Source organism: Petaurus breviceps, unplaced genomic scaffold (assembly GCF_028583685.1).
Source record: "Petaurus breviceps papuanus isolate PSGF00001 unplaced genomic scaffold, PetGlider_PUasm1.0 171, whole genome shotgun sequence".
In the NCBI taxonomy this organism is placed as follows: Eukaryota; Metazoa; Chordata; class Mammalia; order Diprotodontia; family Petauridae; genus Petaurus; species Petaurus breviceps.
Genome location: NW_027185754.1, coordinates 10,677,481 through 10,699,079, shown reverse-complemented (window position 1 = coordinate 10,699,079; position 21,599 = coordinate 10,677,481). Strand labels below are relative to the sequence as shown.

General features: G+C 38.9%; 1 long non-coding RNA gene and 1 pseudogene across 1 annotated transcript in view; one reads left to right on the top strand and one right to left on the bottom strand.

The window, feature by feature from the left end:
- Positions 1 to 21,599, top strand: part of LOC138157273 (uncharacterized) — a 71,507-nt gene that overhangs the window by 767 nt on the left and 49,141 nt on the right. The window contains exon 2 of the long non-coding RNA XR_011167348.1: positions 646 to 750. This is a non-coding gene — a long non-coding RNA (uncharacterized lncRNA). The remainder of the gene's footprint in view (positions 1 to 645; positions 751 to 21,599) is intronic.
- Positions 2,398 to 2,878, bottom strand: LOC138157272 (nucleoside diphosphate kinase B pseudogene; annotated as a pseudogene).

The window sequence follows — 21,599 nt, the reverse complement described above, 5'->3', positions numbered from 1 at the left end:
AGGAAGGAAGGAAGGAAGGAAGGAAGGAAGGAAGGAAGGAAGGAAGGAAGAAAGAGAGAAAGAAAGTCATCAATTTAGAGGGTCATGCAGCTATTAAGTTTCTGGAGGAGGTGGGGCTTTATCTCTTCTTCCTTACTCTACATTCCATGACTTATCCATTATACCACACGTCTAGAGCAGATTCAGACTAACTGTATACATTGCTAGGCATATACCCCAAGGAGAGTAAAGAAAGAAAGGAAGGTCACACCTATACCAAAGTATTCACAGCAGCACTTTTTGTGGTAACAAAGAACTGGAAACAAAGTAGGTGTCCATAAATTGGAGTACTGCTAAACAAAATGTGGCATATTCATTTAATGGAATATTTCTGTGCTATAAGAAATAATGACTATGAAGAATGTACGGTTATCCTTTCCAGGTTATGGGGATTGGGGGTTAGGCTTCCCTGTGATCAGAAAAAGCCACATCAAATTTTTTGACCCTCCCTTCATACCAGAGAAGAAGTCTAAATTATTATGGTATTAAAAGATAAAATATGTTGATGCTATACAATGCTATACATATACTTTATGCATTTCTGAGTTTCCAAACTTTTTCTGTGTTGTCTGCTGACCTTCACATGTTGTCTATTGCTTCCAATAGATATATTATGAAATCTCATTGGGGAAAGTCACAATGTGGAAGGGATAACTGTATTATGGAAATAACCTGGACTACATAAACAATAATCACAATGACTACAACAATGTAAGTAGAAAGAAGAATAGTAATAATAAAAAACAACAATGTTTAAATGTTGAGTAATTATAATGACAAAGCTTGGTATCAGAAAATAGTTGAGAAAATGAACCTTATTCCTTCATTGCAGAGGGTGGGGACTGGACAAGGTTGATATATTGGTTAGTTTGCTGAGCTAATTTATTTCTCTTTTAAAATCTTTATTACAATGGATGGTTTTCTGGGTAGAGGAGGGGGAGGGATATTTTCAGAAATGAATGCAATGCAATGACAGAAGACTGAAGATGAGATATACTATCAAAACCCTGCCAAATAGACTTAAAAACAGACATAAAATGAAAAAGGAGACATACTTTTTTTTTTTAACATGGTCAATATGGGAATTTGTTTTACTTGACTATGCACATTTGTTATAAGAGTTTTTATTTTCCTTATTGTTCAATGGGGAGGAGGAGCAGTGAGAGAGATAGATAATATATGTGTAAACAAGTAAAATACAAAAAGAAAGGGGGAAATGTTGTATGAAAACTAAGTTGTTTGTTCAATTGTGTTTGACTCTTCTTGGCCCCATTTGGGAGAGTTTTCTTGGCAAAGATACTAGAGTGGTTTGTCATTTTCTTCTCCAGCTCACTTTACAGATGAGAAAATTGAGGCAAATAGGCATAAGTGACTTGCTCAGGGTCACATAGTTAGTAAGTGTCTGAGATTATATTTGAACACAAGAAAATGAGTCTTCCTGACTCCAGGCCCAGCACTCTATCCAAGGCACCACCTAGATACCCTATAAAAACAAAAGGCATCAGCAAAAGAGATAAAACTTGGATGAGCAAAAAGACGAATCACATAAATGCCTTTTTGAAATATTATTTCTTTATCTTCTGTTTTTCCATCACCTAGGCTCTCCCCCTCTTTCCCTTTCCCTTTCCATTTCAGAGAACCGTGCCTTATAACAGAAACTAAAAAGAAAAATACAACAGAACCAATTAATAGAGCCTCCCCCCCCATCTGACATTATATACAATGTTACATACCCATGGACCCTAACCTCTGCAAAGGGAGTGGGGGAGCTATCATATAATTTCTTTAGGGACAAGATTGTTCTTTGTAATCTTAAAACATTGTTTCATGCTGTTCTCTCCATACAGCCCTCCCTCACTTAAATCCAATTTACGGGTTTGTCGTGGCATCGCCTCTCTGATGTCATGGTCCTCTTGGAGAACAAACAACAAACAACCACTGCTGTGAAACAAACTTCTTTGTTACTCCTCATCTTCCTCAGTTATCTGACTTTGTTCTAGGCCTTTACTCTCACCAGGCACTTTACCTGGCATACCTCCCCTTTATATTACTACTCTGCCTGGCAACATGTCTTATGCCCCTTTCCCTTAGGCCTATGCTTTCTATTCTTGTAATACCTTCCCTTTTCCTCTTTACCTGTTGAATTCCTATTCACCCCTTTTTTTGCCCCTTATTTCCAAGGCTTTATTGAACAGGATTACAGAGTTGTTTTAGAAAATGATAGTTCCAATTCCTTTCAATCCCCTGGCACGAAATGTTGTATTAGAGATGGAGACATACATACACATACACACACACTCACACTAAGTGATGAAGACATACACATGCATACCACAGCTATTAAAGGGAGTAGGTCCAGTATATATCCACTTTTAAAATCCTTATTCTTAGACCCAGTCATGAACACAAGACTTATAATCGACCAGTTCTTCAGTCTTAAACCACAGGCTGATCTCCTTCTCAGCACTTTTTATAGAATCACTGCCATGAATAATATTCCTGGCAACTTGAATGCAGAAGTCCCCATGAATGGTGCCTGGCTTGGAATCATCTGGGCTGGTCTCTCCCAGCGTCACTCTGCCTGTCTTCACCACATTCAAGCCCTCCCAAACCATGGTTACAACAGGCCCTGAGTTCATATATTTCACAAGCCCAGGGAAAAATGGCCTGTCCTTCAGGTCAACATAGTGCTGTTTCAGATGTTCCTCTGAGGCCCTAAGGAACTTCATGCCCACAAGGCAGAATCCCTTCTGCTCAAAGCATTTGATGATGTCCCCGACCAGACCCCCACTGGACGCCTGTGCTTGATGGCAATGAAGGTGCACTCAGTGTTGGCCATGGTCCAGGTAGGCTTGGGCTGGCGCAGGAGAAAGAGGCATCTGTGGCTGCAGCGGAGAAGCCCTATTCATCCTTTAAGGAACAATTCATCCAACTCCTCCATCAATTCTTCCTATCTCTCCATAGCCTTCTGTACCACTTAGCAACAATCTTCTGCCTCAGGTCTCACAAAGCCCTTTGTTTCATGCCTCTCTAATATACTTAGCATATAGTATAATGTATCACAAATATCCATTTTTGTGCTTATCCTCTACTGAACTATAATCTATGAAGACTGGGACCATTCCAACCTAAACTTTGTGTGCCCCATCCATCCTACATACACCTAACACAGCAGGTGCTTAATAACTTGTTTGTTGAAAGAATGAATGAGTGGAATGGAATCATTTCTTCAAATTAATTTCTCTTGCCTTTATTAGATTCATCCGTGCTTGTCAGTAGATGATAACATTTAGATTTCACAGGCGTATATGAATTTCACACATCTACCTTTGCCAGCAAAGATTTTTTTTTGGTCAAGGAATATTTCGATATATTTATAAACAAGATGTAAGATTTTCCTAAAGATAAAAGTAATTTCTCTTTCACTTGAGAAAAAGTAAACAGGATTCCAATTAGTGAAACTGTCAATTACTCCCCTAGTTCTGGAGGCAGTCAGTAGCTGTTTGATCTTTTCTTTCCTCTAATACCAAGAATCAGTTTCATTACTTTATAGTCACATTTCTTTATTAAAGGAGATGGTTTGATTGTCCTAAGGAGGGGCTTTTTTAATGGAAGTTAAATTTTCCCCCATGTGTGTCCTCTCAAAAGATTCTGTCTTTGAGTTCAATAGCCAAAATATAAGTGGGCTTAAGATCAAACTCAATTTCTCCTGCCTTCTATAGTTCATTGAGTTTCCTGCCTTGCTTGCTTAACCATTTGACCTTAAAATGAGATGAACTATCCTTGTTAGTATATGCAAGGGTTAATTGATTTTAGGGAACGAGTTATATATCTAGCTGCAAAGGTGCCTCTGAACCAACCTGGAGCAAATGGAATCAGTCGAAACACCACTACCAATGAAGAATTAATAGCATTCGGTATTAGCCTTCATTTGGCTTAGGCTTCCACAGATGGCTTTAGGATTAAAAGAGATGTCATAACAATGAAAGCAGTAAGTTGAGAACAAACTCTTTCACTGAAGAGACTTCATTCTATCCTGTTGGCTCTTTTGGGGAGTAATTCGCTGAATGTTTGCATTTGAGATATGTGGGTAGAGAACTTCAGACTACCATGGTCTTTGATTCTCTGTGTTAGTTGAAAATAAATTTAACTAATTACAAGCCTAACTGGAAAATGAGGTGGGTGGGTCACATAGCAAAAATGCAAGATGGATAAAGTTGAAAACCAAGAGGACACCCAACAATTAGTGCCATAGATGATGCTGTGGAAAGAGCTCTGAACTTAGAATCTAAAGGATTTCATTTCAAATCCCAGCTCTACCATTTACTACCCATGTGATCTTTTGAAAGTCACTTAACATCTCTGGGTCTCAGTTTCCTCATCGGTAAAATTCAAGAGTTTGACTAGATGACCTCTAAGGTCACTTCCATCTCAAGATCTATGACTGTGACAAAATAGAAGTTGTGGTATATGAATGTAATGGAATATTGTCATGTAAAATGAAAATGAATATGGAGAATTAAGAGAAAATGGGAAGACTTGTATGAACTGGTAAAGGGCAAAGAAAGCAAAAGCAAAGGAACAATTTGTACAACGAAAGCAAAACTGAAAGTCATAAGAATTCAGATTAAGAACAATGACCAGTCTTATTTCCAGAGAACTGATGATGAAACATATGTCCATCCTGAGGAAGTTAGGTGGCATAATAGATAGAGAATTAGCCTTAGTCAGGAAGACCCGAGTTCAAATCTAGCCTTCAACATTGGCTGTATAACCTTGGACAACCTTTTTCTGCCTCAGTTTCCTCATCTGTAAAAATGAGTAGAAAAAAGTCACTACTTCCCAGGGCTGCTGTGAGGATAAAGCAACATAATATTTGTAAAGCATTTTGTAAATCTTAAAGCACTATATAAATGTTAGTTATTATTATTATTCCTCTTCTTAGTAGTAAGGTGATACATGATATGAAATATTGCTTATACTATCTGTCAGAGGCAGTCACCATGACAGTTTATTTTATGTGACTGTTTTGCTTTGTAACAAGGGAGGGTTCTATATGTAGGGTGGTTATTGAGAAGTAACAGGTACAAGAAACCCCCATAAAAATAAAAAATATATTTAAAAAATCAACAAATGGGCAGTTCAGCTACTACACTGGTATCCTCAATATAGAAAATAAACCAGAGGAAACCTTTGTGCTGGGTGTATTTTTCAATACACAATACACAATGGATTATTTATGGAATGACATGCATGGCAGTCACATACACAATGAGAAGAAATAGAGGGAGAGCCCATATGATGAGGTCATAGATCCCTTGCTAAAATTGTCAAAGAAATCTTTGTCAGATGTTTTGATTTGGGGGATTTATCAGGGAAATGTGGATTTCAAAGGTGAAGGAAGTAATATCAGAGCTGGAAAGGACCACAAGAAGGGCTGTCCTGGTAAATTTTTATCAACTATCTGATGAAGGTAGGGGGAGGAATGTTTGTAAGACACACTTTTAAATTTAATCTGCATTATTAACACTTTCATCATCACTTTCTTAAGTCTAGACAATCATCAAAACAATAAATCAAGATGAGATTTGTAGTATTTGCTGATTTCTGAGTTATAACTGCTCACACTGAGAATTGAACCATCAATGAGTGGGCAGGTTAGAGTTAGCTCAAATTTAAGGGAGGTGAATATTTAAACCAATGGTTGTCTAATTTTGCGAAATCCCAGGGAATACACAGATAGCTTAAGGATTGTCACAGAGCGTTTAGAACAAAATTAATTTAAATTCAGATTCTTGTAAGCTATAAAGGATAGGCATAGCCCCTTGGCAAAGAGGTTAGGGAATTGTACAGCTTCCCTCCCTCCTTCCTTCCTTCCATCCATCCTTCTCTCTCTTTCTTTCTTTTTTTTTTTTTTAAAGCAATCGGGGTTAAGTAACTTGCTCAAGGTTACACGGCCAGGTGTTTCTGGGTGGGTGCTAAGTGTCTGAGCCCGGGATTCGATCTTCAGGTCTTCTCAACACTGGACCCAATGCTCTTACTCGCTGCGCTACCTGGCCGCCCCCTCTTCCTTCCTTTCTTATCTGAGAGGGAAAGAGAGTTAGGGGAGATCAAATCTGAGATTTCATTGCCTTAGAAAATTTCTGGCAAGGAACTCATTTTACTAGTGCAGATTGTACTTGCTGTACAACTTTAAAGTCTTAGAGAGTTGTCTGGGGCATGGAGAAGTTGAATGACTTGCCTAGAGTCACACAGCTAGTAGGTATCAGAGGTAAAATTTGAATTGAGGTATTCCTGACTTGAAGATTAGCTATCTATCCACTATGCCACACAGCTGTTTCTGATGGCACAATGACAATTCTCTTATTTGCGCATATCAGAATGTATTCCTCCATTCCTCAATCACTGGGCATACATTTTATTTCCAGTTTTGTTTTGCTTTGTTTTCTTTTTGCTACATCAAAAATACTACAATGAAAACTTTAGTATTACATAGACCATTTCTTTCTATTTTTGACATCCTTGGAAGTAGATTTGCAGTAGTGGGATTACTAGATATAAATAATTTAATGGCTTTTTGTCCATAATTCCAAATTGTTTTCCAGAACAGTTATACCAATTCACAGTTTTGCTGATAGATTATTAATCTACCTGACTTTCACAGCCCCTCCCACATTGATAATTTTTGTCTTTTATCATATTTGTTGACTTGGTGGGTACAAAAAAAAGCTCAAATTTGTTTTAACTTGAATATATATGTTATTGTTAGTGATTTGGGCTCTTATATGGTTCATTGATAGGTTGCATTTCTTTTTACCTTCAATTAACAAGTATTTATTTTTTCTTCCACTTGCCCTCCCCAACTAAAAAAAATAGAATACTTTTGTCCTCTTGAATCATGGTTGGTCATTGATTTAATCTGAGTTCTTAAGTCTTTTAAAGCTGTTTGGTTTTTTTTTTTACAATATGTTGTATTGTCTATAAGTTTCTACCAATTCTGTTCATTTTCATGCTGCATCAGTTCACACAAGCCTTTTTTCTGAAACCATCCATTTCATCATTTATTACAGCATAATAATATTTTGTTACATTTACATGCTGTAATTTTTTTAGTCATTCCATACCCCTCTATTTTTCAGTTATTTGCCACAATAAAAAGAACTGCCATGAATATAAAAAGCAACCTTCTTGCAAGAATGGAGGCATGATGTTAGGGGCAGTCCATAAAAGACTTCTTGGGATAAAACAATCATGATGGCCAGGAGTACCACCAGGAATATCTGGACCACTGAAGAGATGAAGATTCCTTCTGATTCCATCTTTGTCCCCATTACAGATTGGCATCATTTGAATTTAAAAACAAAAAAAACCCCAAACAAAACTAAGATGCCAAAGGCCTCTTTTACTTAACTTATTCTAAGGCCTAAGTTAATAATGAAACTTGACCCACGCTGTCTCCCATTCAGTTTTCTCTAGTCCAGAAGAGTCAAACATGCAACCGGCAGCATTCCTTGGTGCCACAGCAACCAGATTAAAATGCTTTTGGGAAATATTTAACAAAATAAAAATACAATAAAACACAGATAATGTTAATCTGTGGTTTTCTAAGTCAATACATGACACACAGGGATCCTTATATATAGTGTGGTAACCTCAGTTCTATTTCAGTCTGACATCACTCTTCTAGCTCATCAGCCAAAATCTCTCCCTCTCTAGGAATACCATCAGGATAGTTTACATTAAAACAACAACTGGTCATATCTTTTGATCTCTTAGAAATCTTTATTCAATTTTGCAGATGTAGGCAAACTGCCCACTGTTCTCATATAAAACCTGCATATACATGAAAGCAGATACCAAGCTGCACAGCTTCTCCAGTCCCATTGAGGTCTATGGTTATGATACTTCACCTTTCCCCAGGCTATATCTTCCCAACTCCTTCTAATTTCCCTCATAGGACCAGTTTTCCATCTTTTGTAAATTACTATTTTAGCACAGTGCAATAGAGCCCTAGTCTTGTAGTCAAATGATCCATGTTCAAATTCTGATTCTGTCACTTACTCTCTGTATGATGATGGGAAAATCACTTAACTGCTCTGATCCTGAGTTTTCTCAACTGTAAAAGAGAGTTGATATGGGAGCAGCTAGGTGGTACATCGAATAGAGTACCAGGCCTGGAGTCAGGAAAACTCATCTTCCCGAGTTCAAAATTGGCCTCAATTATCAACTGTGGGACCTTGGGCAAGTCACTTGCTCATCTTTGCCTCAGTTTCCTCATCTTTAAAATGAACTGAAGAAGGAAAGGCAAACCACTCTAGAATCTTTGCCAGGAAAACCCCAGATGGGGTCATGAAAAGTCAGACCTGACTGAAATGACTGAACAATAACCAAAAAACACCTATGCTATCTACCTCAGAGGGTTATTGTAAAAAAAAGAGTTTTATAAACCTTAAAATAGTATAATATGTGCAAGTTATTTCAGCTATGAGACTATGGGCAAGTTACTTCTTAATTTTCTCATCTCTAAAATGGTGATAATGGTATTTGCATTACTGATTTCATAGTTTCGATATGAGGAAAGTACTTTGAAAAGTGCAAAGCAATATAGACATTTGAGCTATGGATATCATAATTTTAATCTTTCTTTGCTACTCTGTAATTCTGCCCTGGAGACTCAGAAACTGTTTCACTGGGAGAAAGAGAAAGTCAAGGTAGGCTCACCGCAGCTCACCTTCAACTCTGTGACGCTATACCTGTTCTCAACCTGCCACATGGTAGGCTATAGAGTCTATGGCCATGGAATGAATCTTATAAAATGTTCTTTTATACAGAAATCTTTTGATTAGACTGTGCTCCTCCACCAGCTACTTAGCTTCTGAAACAAATTTACAAGTCAAAAAGTTGCAAGAGATTCAGAGTAAGATGATGGACATTTCTGGCTCTGGGAACTAAATTAAGTACATATTAATGTGCTTTTCCAGATAGATATTTTTTTGCTACTGACTTTAATTAAGCTCAATGTGAATAGAGTAAAACAACTTGAAGAACTTGTTTTTTGAGAGTCTGCTAACTAAACTTTTCTCTGAATTCTCAGCTGCCAGATCCCTCATTGCTGGCAGTACTAACATCAGGAAATCAGTCATTAACACATAATAAGAAGAACATCTGGAGCTTTGTTTGGTTTTGTATGAAAGTGTAGACCTTCCTACACCTGGTCATACCTCCAGCGATAGTGACTATTGGGGATGAGTTTACTTAGCTCCCAAGGAAGTGGGAGGGTGAAGCATGGGAGCAGGAAAGAAGGTGAGCAGATTGGCAAGGAGAGTTGGGTGGGCAGTTAGGCATGAGGAAAAAAAATAATGAGACTGACAAAGGAAGGCCAAGGAAGACTGAAGGAGGTGGTGAAATATTCTACTTTACAGATGGGGGAGGTGGACAATGTGGTCCATTCTACTGTGTCTGGATGGTTTTTTTCCAGGTTGGTGATGGGAAAATCACTTAACCTTAACAATTACTCTGACTTTCTCCTCATTTTACAGATATTGAAACTGGGACTCAGATATAAGTAACTCAGCTGAGGCCCAGTAGTGAATGGCAGAGCTGAGAAAGTGGTAGAACCAGGTTCTCTGATCCAAAATCCAATGTTCTTATTGCCCCATAAGCTGCCATCTTTTACCCAAGAAGCACATGGATGAATGCACCCATGGATTTGTGATTTTATTAATGGGGGCGTTCCCATATTTGTTGATCACAAACCATCAATTTCCTACTGTTCCATGGGAACTTCATTCATATCTTCCCATAAGTTTTCCATGTGAGGAACACCTAATGTGCTGAGGACCTCCTCATGTTTTCTTAACAGCATGAAGATAACTATGAAACCTCTATGATGTCCATGATCAGTCAGTAATCCCTCACTCTTACTATGTGAGTAAACTAATGTCTCAGACTACCTTCCTGGACTCCATATTTATATTGTATGTACATAAATATTTACATGTTGACTACACCATTAGATTACTTTCCTTTGGGATAGGAGCTATGGGGTTTTTCCTCTTTCTTTGTAGTCCAAGCACTTAGCACAGTGCCTGGTACATAATAACCATTTTATAAATGTTTTTTTGACTGACTGATCAAAACATTTTTTTCAATGATCTCTCTAAGGACACTCTTTACCTCATTATTATATTCCTTATTTGTAATGTGTTTTACCCTGTTCTCACCTGCCACATACCTCTCTAATTCCTTTTGGGTGATTTTCAGTTTTAATCTTTTGGAAATTACAATGTTCCATGACACATATACAACATCACTAGAAGAATATTGATACTTGGTTCAAGGAGAAACTAGGAGTCATTAAAAATATTTTATCATTATCCTAAAACCATCCAGTCCATGATTCTTCCTTTGTTTAATTCTGGGCCCAGTGTATGTCTTCTTGCAGCATGTATTTAAGAAATATACATACATATATATTTTACACAAGCACACACACACACTTTATTTCCTTTCTTATCTGTGCTTCTCTTCCCAGACTTTGACTCCATGGCCCTCAGTTGCTTTCTCCCCTCTAGAACATCCTTCCTCCATGCCAGCCTCCTTCTACCACAGGTGGATTTCTTCTGGGGTCCTAATTTTGTGATTGGTCTTGGCATCAGTCATGCTCAGTTTCCCTCCTGATTGTATATCTGACTCTCTCAGACTTTACCACCATGCCCTTATAGATAGCCTCTCCTCCACCCCAAGACCCTTTCATCTTCCTTTTATATGTTATCTGCTCCCATTAAAATGTAAGCTCTTTGAGGGTAGGAACTGTCTTTTTGCTGTGCGTGTGTGTGTGTGTGTGTTCAGTGTTTAGCACACTTCCTGGTATATAGAAATAATTAATGTTAGTTACCTATCTCCCCCTCTCCCCAAACATACATATTTTCTTCAATGTCCTTTCTATGCTTCCAGAAATACACTGACTATGGTATTCGAATCTCAATGTGGTAGCTTCATTCTCCATAACACTGAGAAAAGCTTATTATTTTTTTGTAGTTATTTTTTAATTTTTTATTATACATCATTCATTTCCACAAGATTTTGAGTTACAAATTTTCTCCCCATTATTCCCCTGCCCACCACCCCAAAGCAGCAATCCCACTGAATATCCCCTCTCCCAATCTGCTCTCTCCTATATCCTCCCCCATCTCCCCTCTGACTTTCCAGTAGGGCATGGTGGATCTCTATTCCCCAGTGACTGTATATCTTATTTCCCAGTTACATGCAAAATAATAATAATAATAATATATATATATATATATATATATATATATATATATATTTAAACATTTGATTTTAAACTTTTGAATTCCAGATTCTTTCCCTACCTCCCTCATCACCCACCCTTACTGGGAAGATAAGCAGTTCAATATAGGTTGTACATGTGTAGCTATGCAAAACATTTCCATAGTGGATATATTGTGAAAGACTGACTATATTTCCCTCCATCTCATTCCACCCCCACTTGTTCTATTCTCTACTTTGATCCTGTCCCTTTTCAAAAGTGGGTGCTTCCAACTTCCCTCCCCAACACTCTGCCCTCCCTTCCATCATCCACCCACTCATCCCCTTCCCCCCATTCTCCTGTAGGGTGAGATAACCTATTTAGTGCATATGTCATTCCCTCCCTAAGCCAAATTCATTGAGAATAAGGTTGACTCACTCCCTTTTGCCTTCCTGTTCTTCCCCTCCATTGTAACAGTTTTCCCTTGCCTCTTCTATGTAAGATAATTTACCCCATTCTGTCTCTCCCCATCTCCTCTCATTATATTCCTCTCCCAACTCTTAATTTCATCTTTTAAGTATCATCCCTTCCTATTCAGTTGGTCCTGTGCCCTCTGTCTATGTATACCTGTACACATATATACACATACTCACATATGTATTCATACACTCCTATACCCTTCTATATAGACATATGCATGTATACATACACACATACATATATATATATACATTTCTATTCCCTTCAATTATTCTCATACTGAGAAAAATTTCATAAGTTACAATTATCATTTTTCCATGTAGGAATGTAAGTAGTTAAATTTTGGTAAGTTCCTTATGATTTCTTTTCCCTGTTTACCTTCTCATGCTTCTCTTACTTCTTGTATCTGAATGTCAAATTTTCTATTCAACTCTGGTTTTTTCATAAAGAATGTTTGAAAGTCCTCTATTCCATTGAATGACCATATTTTTCCCTGAAACATGATACTCAGTTTTGCTGGGTAGGTGATTTTTGGTTTTAATCCCAGCTCCTTTGACCTCTGAAATATCATATTCCAAGCCCTTCAATCCCTCAGTATAGAAGCTGTCCGATACTGTGTTATCTTAATTGTATTTCCACAGTATTCAAATTGTTTATTCCTGGCTGCTTGTAATATTTTTCTCCTTGATCTGGGAACTCTGGAACCTGGCTATAATATTCCTAGGAGTTTTCTTTTTGGGATCTTTTTCAGGAGGTGATCGGTGGATTCTTTCAACCTCTATTTTGCCCTCTGGTTCTAAAACATCAGGGAGGTTTTCCTTGAGAATTTCTTGGAGGATGATTTCTAGGTTCTTTTTTTGATCATGGCTTTCAGGTAGTCTAATAATTTTTAAATTATCTCTCCTGGATCTATTTTCCAGGTCAATGGTTTTTCCAATGAGATATTACACATTGCCTTCTATTTTTTTTATTTGTTTGGATCTGTTTAATAGTATCTTGATTTCTTATAAAGTCACTAGCTTTCATTTGCTCCAATCTAATTCTGAAGGAATATTCTCCTCAGTGAGCTTTTGAGATTCTTTTTCCATCTGACAAATTTGGCTTTTTAAGGCATTCTTTTCCTCATTGCCTTTTTGAGCCTCTTTTGCCATTTGAGTTAGTCTATTTTTTAAGGTGTTATTTTCTTCAGTCAGGTAGTTGACTCTCATTATATAATTTTCTTGCATCATTCTCATTTCTTTTCCCAATTTTTCCTCCACTTCTCTTATTTGGTTTTCAAAATCCTTCTTAAGCTCCTCTATAGCCTGTAACCACTTATTCTTTTCTTGGAAGCTTCTGGTGCAGGAGTTCTGACTTTGTTGTCTTCCTCCTGTTCCATGCCCCAATCCTTTTTGTCCCCAAAAAAAGGAATCCAGTGTTGGACTGCTGCACTTGCCTTGCTTCCCTTGTTTGCTCATGTTTCTACTCAATTACTTGACTTTTGAGCATTTTGCCACAGTAGAACTCTGCTACTAGAGGGGGGAGCTTTATCCCAATCACTGGGGTGTTTGCAGCTGCTGGAGCTATTAGTTGGGTGCCTTCTCTGAATCCTCCACATGCTTTGGCAAACTGGTCACACACCCCAGGACCTCCACCCTAGACCACAATCCAGATCCAAGCAGGTTAAAGCAAGAATAGTTACCCCTCAGATTAGTCACTTGGTCCCCCTACAATCTGCAAGCCAGGAGCTCTGAAGCAGCCATGTGGCAGCAGCTGTACAGCTGAAGTGTTCTTCTTCTCCCTCCAGGGGGTAAAGGCCTGACTGTACTCCCGAACTCATGTTTCACAAAGTCCACACTGCACTGACCTCTCACTTTGTCCTTAGCATCTATGGGTTGATAATTCTGGAAATTGCCACAGCTGCTGGTGATGTGAAGTCCCTCCATCCAGTGGCTGGTTGTGGCTGCCCTAAGGTAAAACCTTGGGCTTGTGTGGTGCTGGGCTTGGCTCCCAACACATTGCGCTGGACTCTTCCTGCTGGCCTGCTGGGCTGTCCTCAGTGGAAGGTTAGCTTCTCTGTGTCATTTTGTGGGTTCTGTAGTTCCAAGTTTGTTCAGAGTCTCCTTTTACATAAATTGGAGGAGGTAGGCGGGAAGCCTGTGGAAGTCCTGTTTCTACTCCGCCATCTTGACCCAAGAAGAGTTTATTATTAAAAATTTATGGATTTTTCCCATCTTTTCTCTGTTGTCTTCCTGTTTCATTCTTAAATGTCCTTATCCTGACTTTGCTTAGTTTGGTCTCTCACTAATTTTTTTTTAATTTGCTTTTTCTTTCATTACTTCTTGTTATTTTATGAGGAGATTCTGCTTATGATTTCTCATCATTCTTCTTTGTAAAATTTTATTTTTAAAAAATATTCTAAACAAAAGCTGCCCTTGGCTGCCATATCTATCCCTCTTTTGGTGGTTCAGTCAGTATTTGCTGATGAAGGAAGTTTTTAGGTCTTTTAATCTCTTCTTCATAGCATTATATTAGCTAGGCACCTGTGTCATTGTAATTAATGCCAATGTCTTTTCTTCTACTCATTTCCTATATGTTGGTGTCAAAAACTTGCTTAACTTCAGGGGCTGTATCCCAAAGAGATCATAGAAGTGGGAAAAGGACCCACATGTACAAAAATATTTATAGCAGCTCTTTTTGTGGTGGCAAAGAATTGGAAATCAAGGGGATGCCCATCAATTGGAGAATGGCTAAACAAGTTGTGTATTGGAATATTATTGTGCTATAAGAAATGAGGAGCAGATGGACTTCATAATAACCTGGAGATATTATATAAACTGATACTGAGTGAGGAGAGCAGAACCAACAGAACTTTGTACACTATTACAGACACATCATATGTGTGATGACTAACTTTGACAGACTGAGCTCCTCTCAGCAATGCAAGGGTAGAAGACAACTCCAAAAGACTCATTATGGAAAGGGAAATCCACATCCAGAGAAAGAACTGCAGAGTCTGAATGCAGACCAATGCAAACTACTTGCTCTCTCTCTTTTGTGTTTTGTTTTGTTTCTTCTGTCTCATTGTTCACATCATTGGTGATAATTCTTCTTTAAAACTTGACTGTTTAATGTGAAGGTATTTGCAGAACCTATATTTGATTAAATGCCACCATGGGGGGAAGAGGGAAGTAGAGGGAGGGGGAGAAAATTTGAAACTCAAGGGAATGTGGAACTGAATGTTGTAAAGTAAAAGTAAATAAATAATTAAAAAAAACTTGGTTAAATAGATCACATTGGAGTTGCTTTAATTTCATTCTTTTTCTCATGTTGTGAGTTGATCAGAGAACTCTGGATCAATTGAGTCTTACTAACCATCTTGATTAAATTATAGGATGTAAAGGGCTGGTAACAAAGACAACAAGACATAAGGGTTCTCTGCATAAAGACTTTGAAGAGGTCTGCTTGCACCTTGTAAAGAGTGTTCTTTAAGATTTTAGCCAGTTGTTATGGTAATAGGAATTTGAAGAGCTTCCCTGCCCCCTTAATAAGCCTAAATTGAATGTGAGGACTTTTCCTGATTTGAAAATATACTCTGCCCCCTAAAAGGCTGCAGGTGCTCACATGGAGTCTGTGGTGGGAGGCTTGTTTTTCAGGAAGGCACGACTTTTGTTACTTTGTAGTCAAGCAAATTACAAGGGTTGTAATGTTCTATGACCCTGGAGAGGACTATATATACCTCTGAGGCAAGGTTTTGCTTTGGGGCTCACTTTGGGAAGAATTATGTTATTTGGCCAGATGAGACTCTGGGTAGCCATCGAGCCCCCGGCTTTGAAAACCCACATGTTGGTACTTCTCTTTCTGGTGACTAACTAGGTATGGAATGACTACAGGATAGACAACTAGAAGCCCTGTCTGCTTAATTGTGTTATTTTCTCTGTATTTTTGTCTGCTTGTAACTTCTGTTTCAATTCTCTGAAGTTCAGGGTACTGACTTTTTCTCCTGAACTCCATAAATGATATATGTTCAATTGATTACAGTAAGATTGTTAACCCTTTTTGAGTTGCTTTCCTTTAGAAAAGCAGATCAAGGAACCTGTGCTAGCAGCCATCCTGGGTATGCTAGGGTGCTTGCTGCTACACCAGTGTACTCCTTCAGGAGGTGTGAAGAATTTTCTCAATTAATTTGATGGAATTACAGATTCCATAGATTCCATTATAGAGTGGCTAGCCATTGTGTGACTAAAAGATCAGCTCCAGCCATTGGTGGCCTTTGAAAATCCAGAACAAATTCTAAGGAGTCAGTTACCGCTTGAAGTTGAGGAGAGAACCAGTCATGCAAGAATATCTCAGTTTGTAAGAGGGAATCACTTTATCTTTTCTCCTTGTAACTTTTTCAGAGTTCAGCAGGGTAGGGAGTGGGTTGTATGGCAAATTACCCAATAGGAGACAGTGAGTGCAGCAGAAAGCAGGCCCTGAGAATCTAATTTAGTCAATGTGTGGAGAGTAGCAAGCTCTTAAAATCTAGTGGGGCAACCTGCCAGGCTCCCATGTAGCACCCAGAGGGAACACTGTATGGCCACTATTAGAAAAAAGGAAAAGAGAGAGTGGCACCCTGAAGTGAGTTACCTTGGTCGTATGAATTTGCTGGATCTATGCCTCTCTACTAGGACTCCCACTCTGTGTGTATGTGTGTGTTCACTCTTCCTGGTAATGATCTGTGTATTTGTGGGGAAATACTGTCCAAGTTTACTAGAGGAATATTTTATTATTATGGCTATGCTATGCCATTTCAATAAATGCCTTTGAGTTAATTCTGAAAACTGTCAGACAACTAAAGGTGAATGCACTGGTGAATTATAGTTGTTAGACTGAAAACCTACAGAATACCCTGAATCTGAGGTAGATATCACCTGGAAGACTCAGTCTGCCAGTGAGTGCTGGGGAAAAGGTAACCCCAGGAGGGTATTATAGTCACTTTTGGTCCTTTTTCTAGTTTTATTAATAATTACCCAATATGAAACACTTGAGTATTCTACTTCCTCCGTCCATACAACTGAATCTTCAGTGATTTCTTATCCTGGTCTATGCTTTTAAATAATTAGACCAGCTCATAAAACTCCAGGAACAGAAAAAAGCTCCTGAGTTCATTTTTTGTGTATCTCCTTGCCTCTAAGCAGAACTGACATTTGGGAAAAATGAGTAAGAATAATTGATGTAATGAAAAAAGCACTGGGTATGTACATCTTATATCATTATTAGTCCTATCTCCACCAAAGAGTTCAAAGAAAAAGTGAAATGATCCATCCATGTGTACAAAAGTATTTGTTGCAACTCTTTTTGTTCTGACCAAGGCTGGAAACTAAGGAAGTACCCATAAATTGGAGAATGACTGAACAAATCACAGCCCATGATTATATATGGCACTATTGTGCCATAAGAAGGGCTGCAGGGGATGGTTTCACAGAAACCTGAGAAGTCTTCTATGAAAAGATGCAGATTGAGGTGAGCAGAACAAGGAGAAAAATTTATACAATAGCGACATTATGAAGAGGAAGAATTTTGAATTACTTAAAACCTCTGACCAATGCAATGATCAGCCAGGGTTCCAGAGGACTGAAGATGAACAGTACTACTCACCTCTTACCAGAGAGGCGACACACTTAAGATGCAGTGAGACACATTTTTGGACATGAGCAATGTGAGAATTTGTTTTGTATGACTATAATTATTTGACTATAATTGTTTGTAACAAGGGGTGGGGTTTTTTTGGTTGCTTTTTTAAATGAGAGGGGGAAGGTGAGAAGAGAAGCTAAATGCTTGACAATTTAAAATAAAATTTAAGAAAATTTTAAAGTGGAAAAAAAATCAATCTGTTGTTCTAAAAATGACAAATGAAAAAGCAATGGGCTTGGAGTACCCAAGTGCTACTCTCCAGGCTGCCATTAACAAACTGTATGATCTTCTTTTCTACTTTCAAAGTTTCATTTTTATCAGGTGTAAAAACATAGAAGTTGGAGAATAGACTAGCTTATCTCTAAGGTTGACATTCCATGAGTCAACTTGGTATAGTGGAAAGGAGTCCAAAAGCCTGACTTCAAATCTTGGCTCTATTACTTATTACCTGTGTCACTTACAATCCTTATTTCACAGCTTCTCCCTCCATCAGTGGAGGGGTTGAGACTAGTTGATTGATCGGGGCCCTCCTGGCTTGAAATCCTATGCTCTTTCCTACAGTCCAAAGTCATCAGTGACATCAGCAGCTGAGTAGTCCTTTTGGATCATTCTGGTTCCTTTTGAATTCTGGGCATTCTGACAAATGGATGAAGCAGCTCTGATAGCAGAACAAAGGATTGGTGAAGTCCAGGGTACTCACTCAAGAAGAGGAGAGTTGTTACAGGGAAACAAATGAAAAGTCTCAAATGGCCTTTAGTGGTTGGGTGTGGGTAGGGAGCCTGTTCTCTGGGCTGAGGCTGCTGGGTTTATTTTTCTAATCTCTATGACTTTCCTGGGAACCTCCCACCACATCACCTGCATGCTGTCACCATCAAACAGTTTTTACAGATTGCTGGGGAGGCCAAGAAGTACAGGAAAGTAATTGTTCTGAAACTACAGCCTAGAATAGCAGCCACCCAGGGCTACAGTAATTCAATAAACAGAGGTTTCCTTGAGTCCAGGATGAAAAATGACTTTGAGATGCCCCATAGGAGCCTGAGCTGGAGCAGCAAGAATAGTATTAGGGAGATGCCTAGAACAAGTGTACTATAGCGGAAACAATTGTGGGCTTAGGAATCTGGAGACCTGGATCCTAGGCCTGATCCTGCCACTAGTTCAATGTATAACCTGAGGCAAATCATGTCCTCTCTCTTGCCTCAATTTCCCTAAAGTGTCAAAATGAAAGGATCAGAAAACATGACTTGTAAAATTCTTGTTAGTTCTAACATCTTGTATTTCCCTGAAACTGAGCCCTGGAGAGGGAAATAGACTGGCTCAAGGCCACATAAAGGGTAGAAATTGGACATGAACCCAGTTCTCCTCTCTCCTAATGGAGTGCTCTCTCTGTGCCACAGGTGCTTCTGAAGGAGAGCATGTGGGTAAAGGGCTGAGAATCCTTGAAGGATAAGGACATAAAACTCATTCATTCATTTGCCCTTCAGTTTTCCACTATTTCCTTTTTTTAGCCAACAATCTGTTGGGCTCTCTTCCTAACTCATATGCGTGATAACATTATAGGATCTTATATTTAGAACTGGAAATCCGACTCCCTCATTTCATAATTGATGAAACTGAAGCATACAGAAGTTAAATGACTTGCCCAGAGTCACACAGATAGTAAGTGTCTGAGGCAAGGTTTTACTTCAGGGCTTCCTGAATCCAAATCCAACTCTGTCTGTCTGTCTGTCTCTCCCTCTCTGTCTCTGTCTCTCCCACCTTCCTTCCCATTTCTCCGAATCTCTGACATTCCCTTTCCCTTTCTGTCTCTATTTGTGTCTCCATCCCTCTCCCATTTCTCTCCCTCTTTCTGTCTCTGCCTCTATCTCTGCCTTTCCCTCTCTCCTATTTCTGTGTCTCTGTCTCTCTTTCCATCTCCCTGTGTCAGTTTCTGTGTCTTTCTCTCCATGTCTTTCTCTGACTTTGTCCCTCTCTCTGTATTTCTATATCTACATCTCTGTCTCTCTTCTGGTCTACTTCTTTTCCTTAATCTTTCTGCCAAAAATTCATTTCAACAAATATTTCTTTAGCACCCACTGTGTTAGACCTGGAGAGAAGTGATCATTATGTATTTGATGGACTATGAATGTTTGTTGAATTGAATTCACTAACTCCAGCAAAAAGTATAATCTTCTATATTGTCACTTCCATTGCTCCCTGCTTTCCCCCCCTTTTCCTTCTGCAGCCCTTCTCAGGCCCTGTCCATGGTGCTCCAGGTACTGTAGTAAAGCTTAGATTGATTGGAAGAGCTCCACCTTTAGTCTTCACTTTATTTTCATTTAATATGCCAATTATCACTCCCGCTGAGCTGCTCATGGGCAGTTTTCCTGTGGATGCCTCTCAATTTTTGGAGATTAAATCAATTATGTTGATTTAATTCTATTGGCAGCAGATGAGGGGCCCAATTACTTCCTGAGTTTCTAATTCCTGATTTAGCCGCATTCCCTGTTCCAAAGGACACACTCCTCTCCTTTTATGCTTGTTTGTGTTAAGAGCCCCGTGGGATTTCTCCTGGCCCTGCCTGAGGGATGAATAATTTGGCACAGTTGCTGTATGGTATTAGATGCACCTTTTAACCACAGAATGCTGGCATTCTGTATTGCTCACGGTTTTCCTAGAACTGCAAGAGACAATGGAATGACTGCAGGCTGTACTTCATCTTACATCTGCTCATCACCCTAGCAGGCACATAAATGTAGCCTTCTCTCAGTGTGAGAAGTCAAGTTATTATGCAATCATAGAAGGTCACAGTTGAAAGGGACCTCAGAGGTCATTTAGACCAACACATCCTGAACAAGATTCCCCTCTGGAACATCCTTGATCAGTGGCCACCTCTACTTGAATACCTTCAATGACTGGAAACTCACTGACTCCTGAAACAGTCTATTCTGCTTTTGATGGTTCTGATTAATAGAAAGTTTTTCCTTATATTTAACTGAAATCTGCCTATCTATGACTTCCATTTATTATGTATTAGTCTACCCTCTGGGGCCAACCAGATGAAGTCTAATTCTTCTTCACTTTCACAGACCTTCTGATATTTGAGACACCTACAACATCCCTCTAAATCTTAATCTTAGGTACTTTAATAATCTTCATATAGCATGTTCTCCCATCCCCCAACTCTCCCTTCATAGCTTTTCTGGGAGTGGCTCCAACCCCAAACTCAAGGTTGACACCAGAAAAAGGTGTTTGTAAGATATGTAAGGGAGGTCTCCAGCACCTCTTTACATTTGAACAAGACTAGAAACAAGACTCTTCCCTTCCCAGTTTGATTTCTTTTTTTTTTTTTTTTTGCAGTAGGCAAACTCAGCCATCTTTTGCCTCATTTCTTATGTAGCCTTTAATCACTGAAGGGGCATTGCCTCAAACAAACTGAGACCTGGGGAAGATCTTAGCTCAAAAAGGTCAAGGTCTCCCACTGCATCTGGGGTCATCTCCAGTCATCCTGACCTATGTCTTGCCACTGGACTCAGTGACCCTGGAGGAGAGAGTGAGGCTGATGACTTTGCACTGCTCTGCCTCACTCAAATCCAATTCACTTGCAAGTGAAGACGTCACCCTCCTGATGTCATTGATCTTCTTTGAGAATTAAGGACAAACAACAAGAACACCTTTCTCTAAATGTTGCCCACGATCGCATACATATTTTGCACCTATATCAGATCACTAGCTATCTCAGAGATGTGGGAGGGGATGGAAGGAGGGATAGAATTTGAATTTAAAGTTTAAAAAAAATGAATGTTAAAAAAATTTTACATGTGATTGGGGAAAAGTAAAATACCATTTAAAACTTAAAAAAGGACTACCTTCTCCTCATCTTTGGAAAACATAATATTATTGTGCATGCACACATGATAGGTCCTTCACATTTAAAGACTGTGCTATCAAGAGTGACCACCATCTTCCCTAAGGTTGTGACTTGAAAAGACAGATTTAGCTATTATTGGAGTGCAGACAGTAGGAAATCTGTTAACTAATCAGTTTCTGAGATTTGTGAAGAGCCCAAAGCTATATTAAGTGAGGAAAGACAAAGGAGAGAGACAGACAGACAGACAGAGAGAGAGAGAGAGAGAGAGAGAGAAAGACAGAGAGAAAGAGAGAGAGAGAGAGAGAAAGA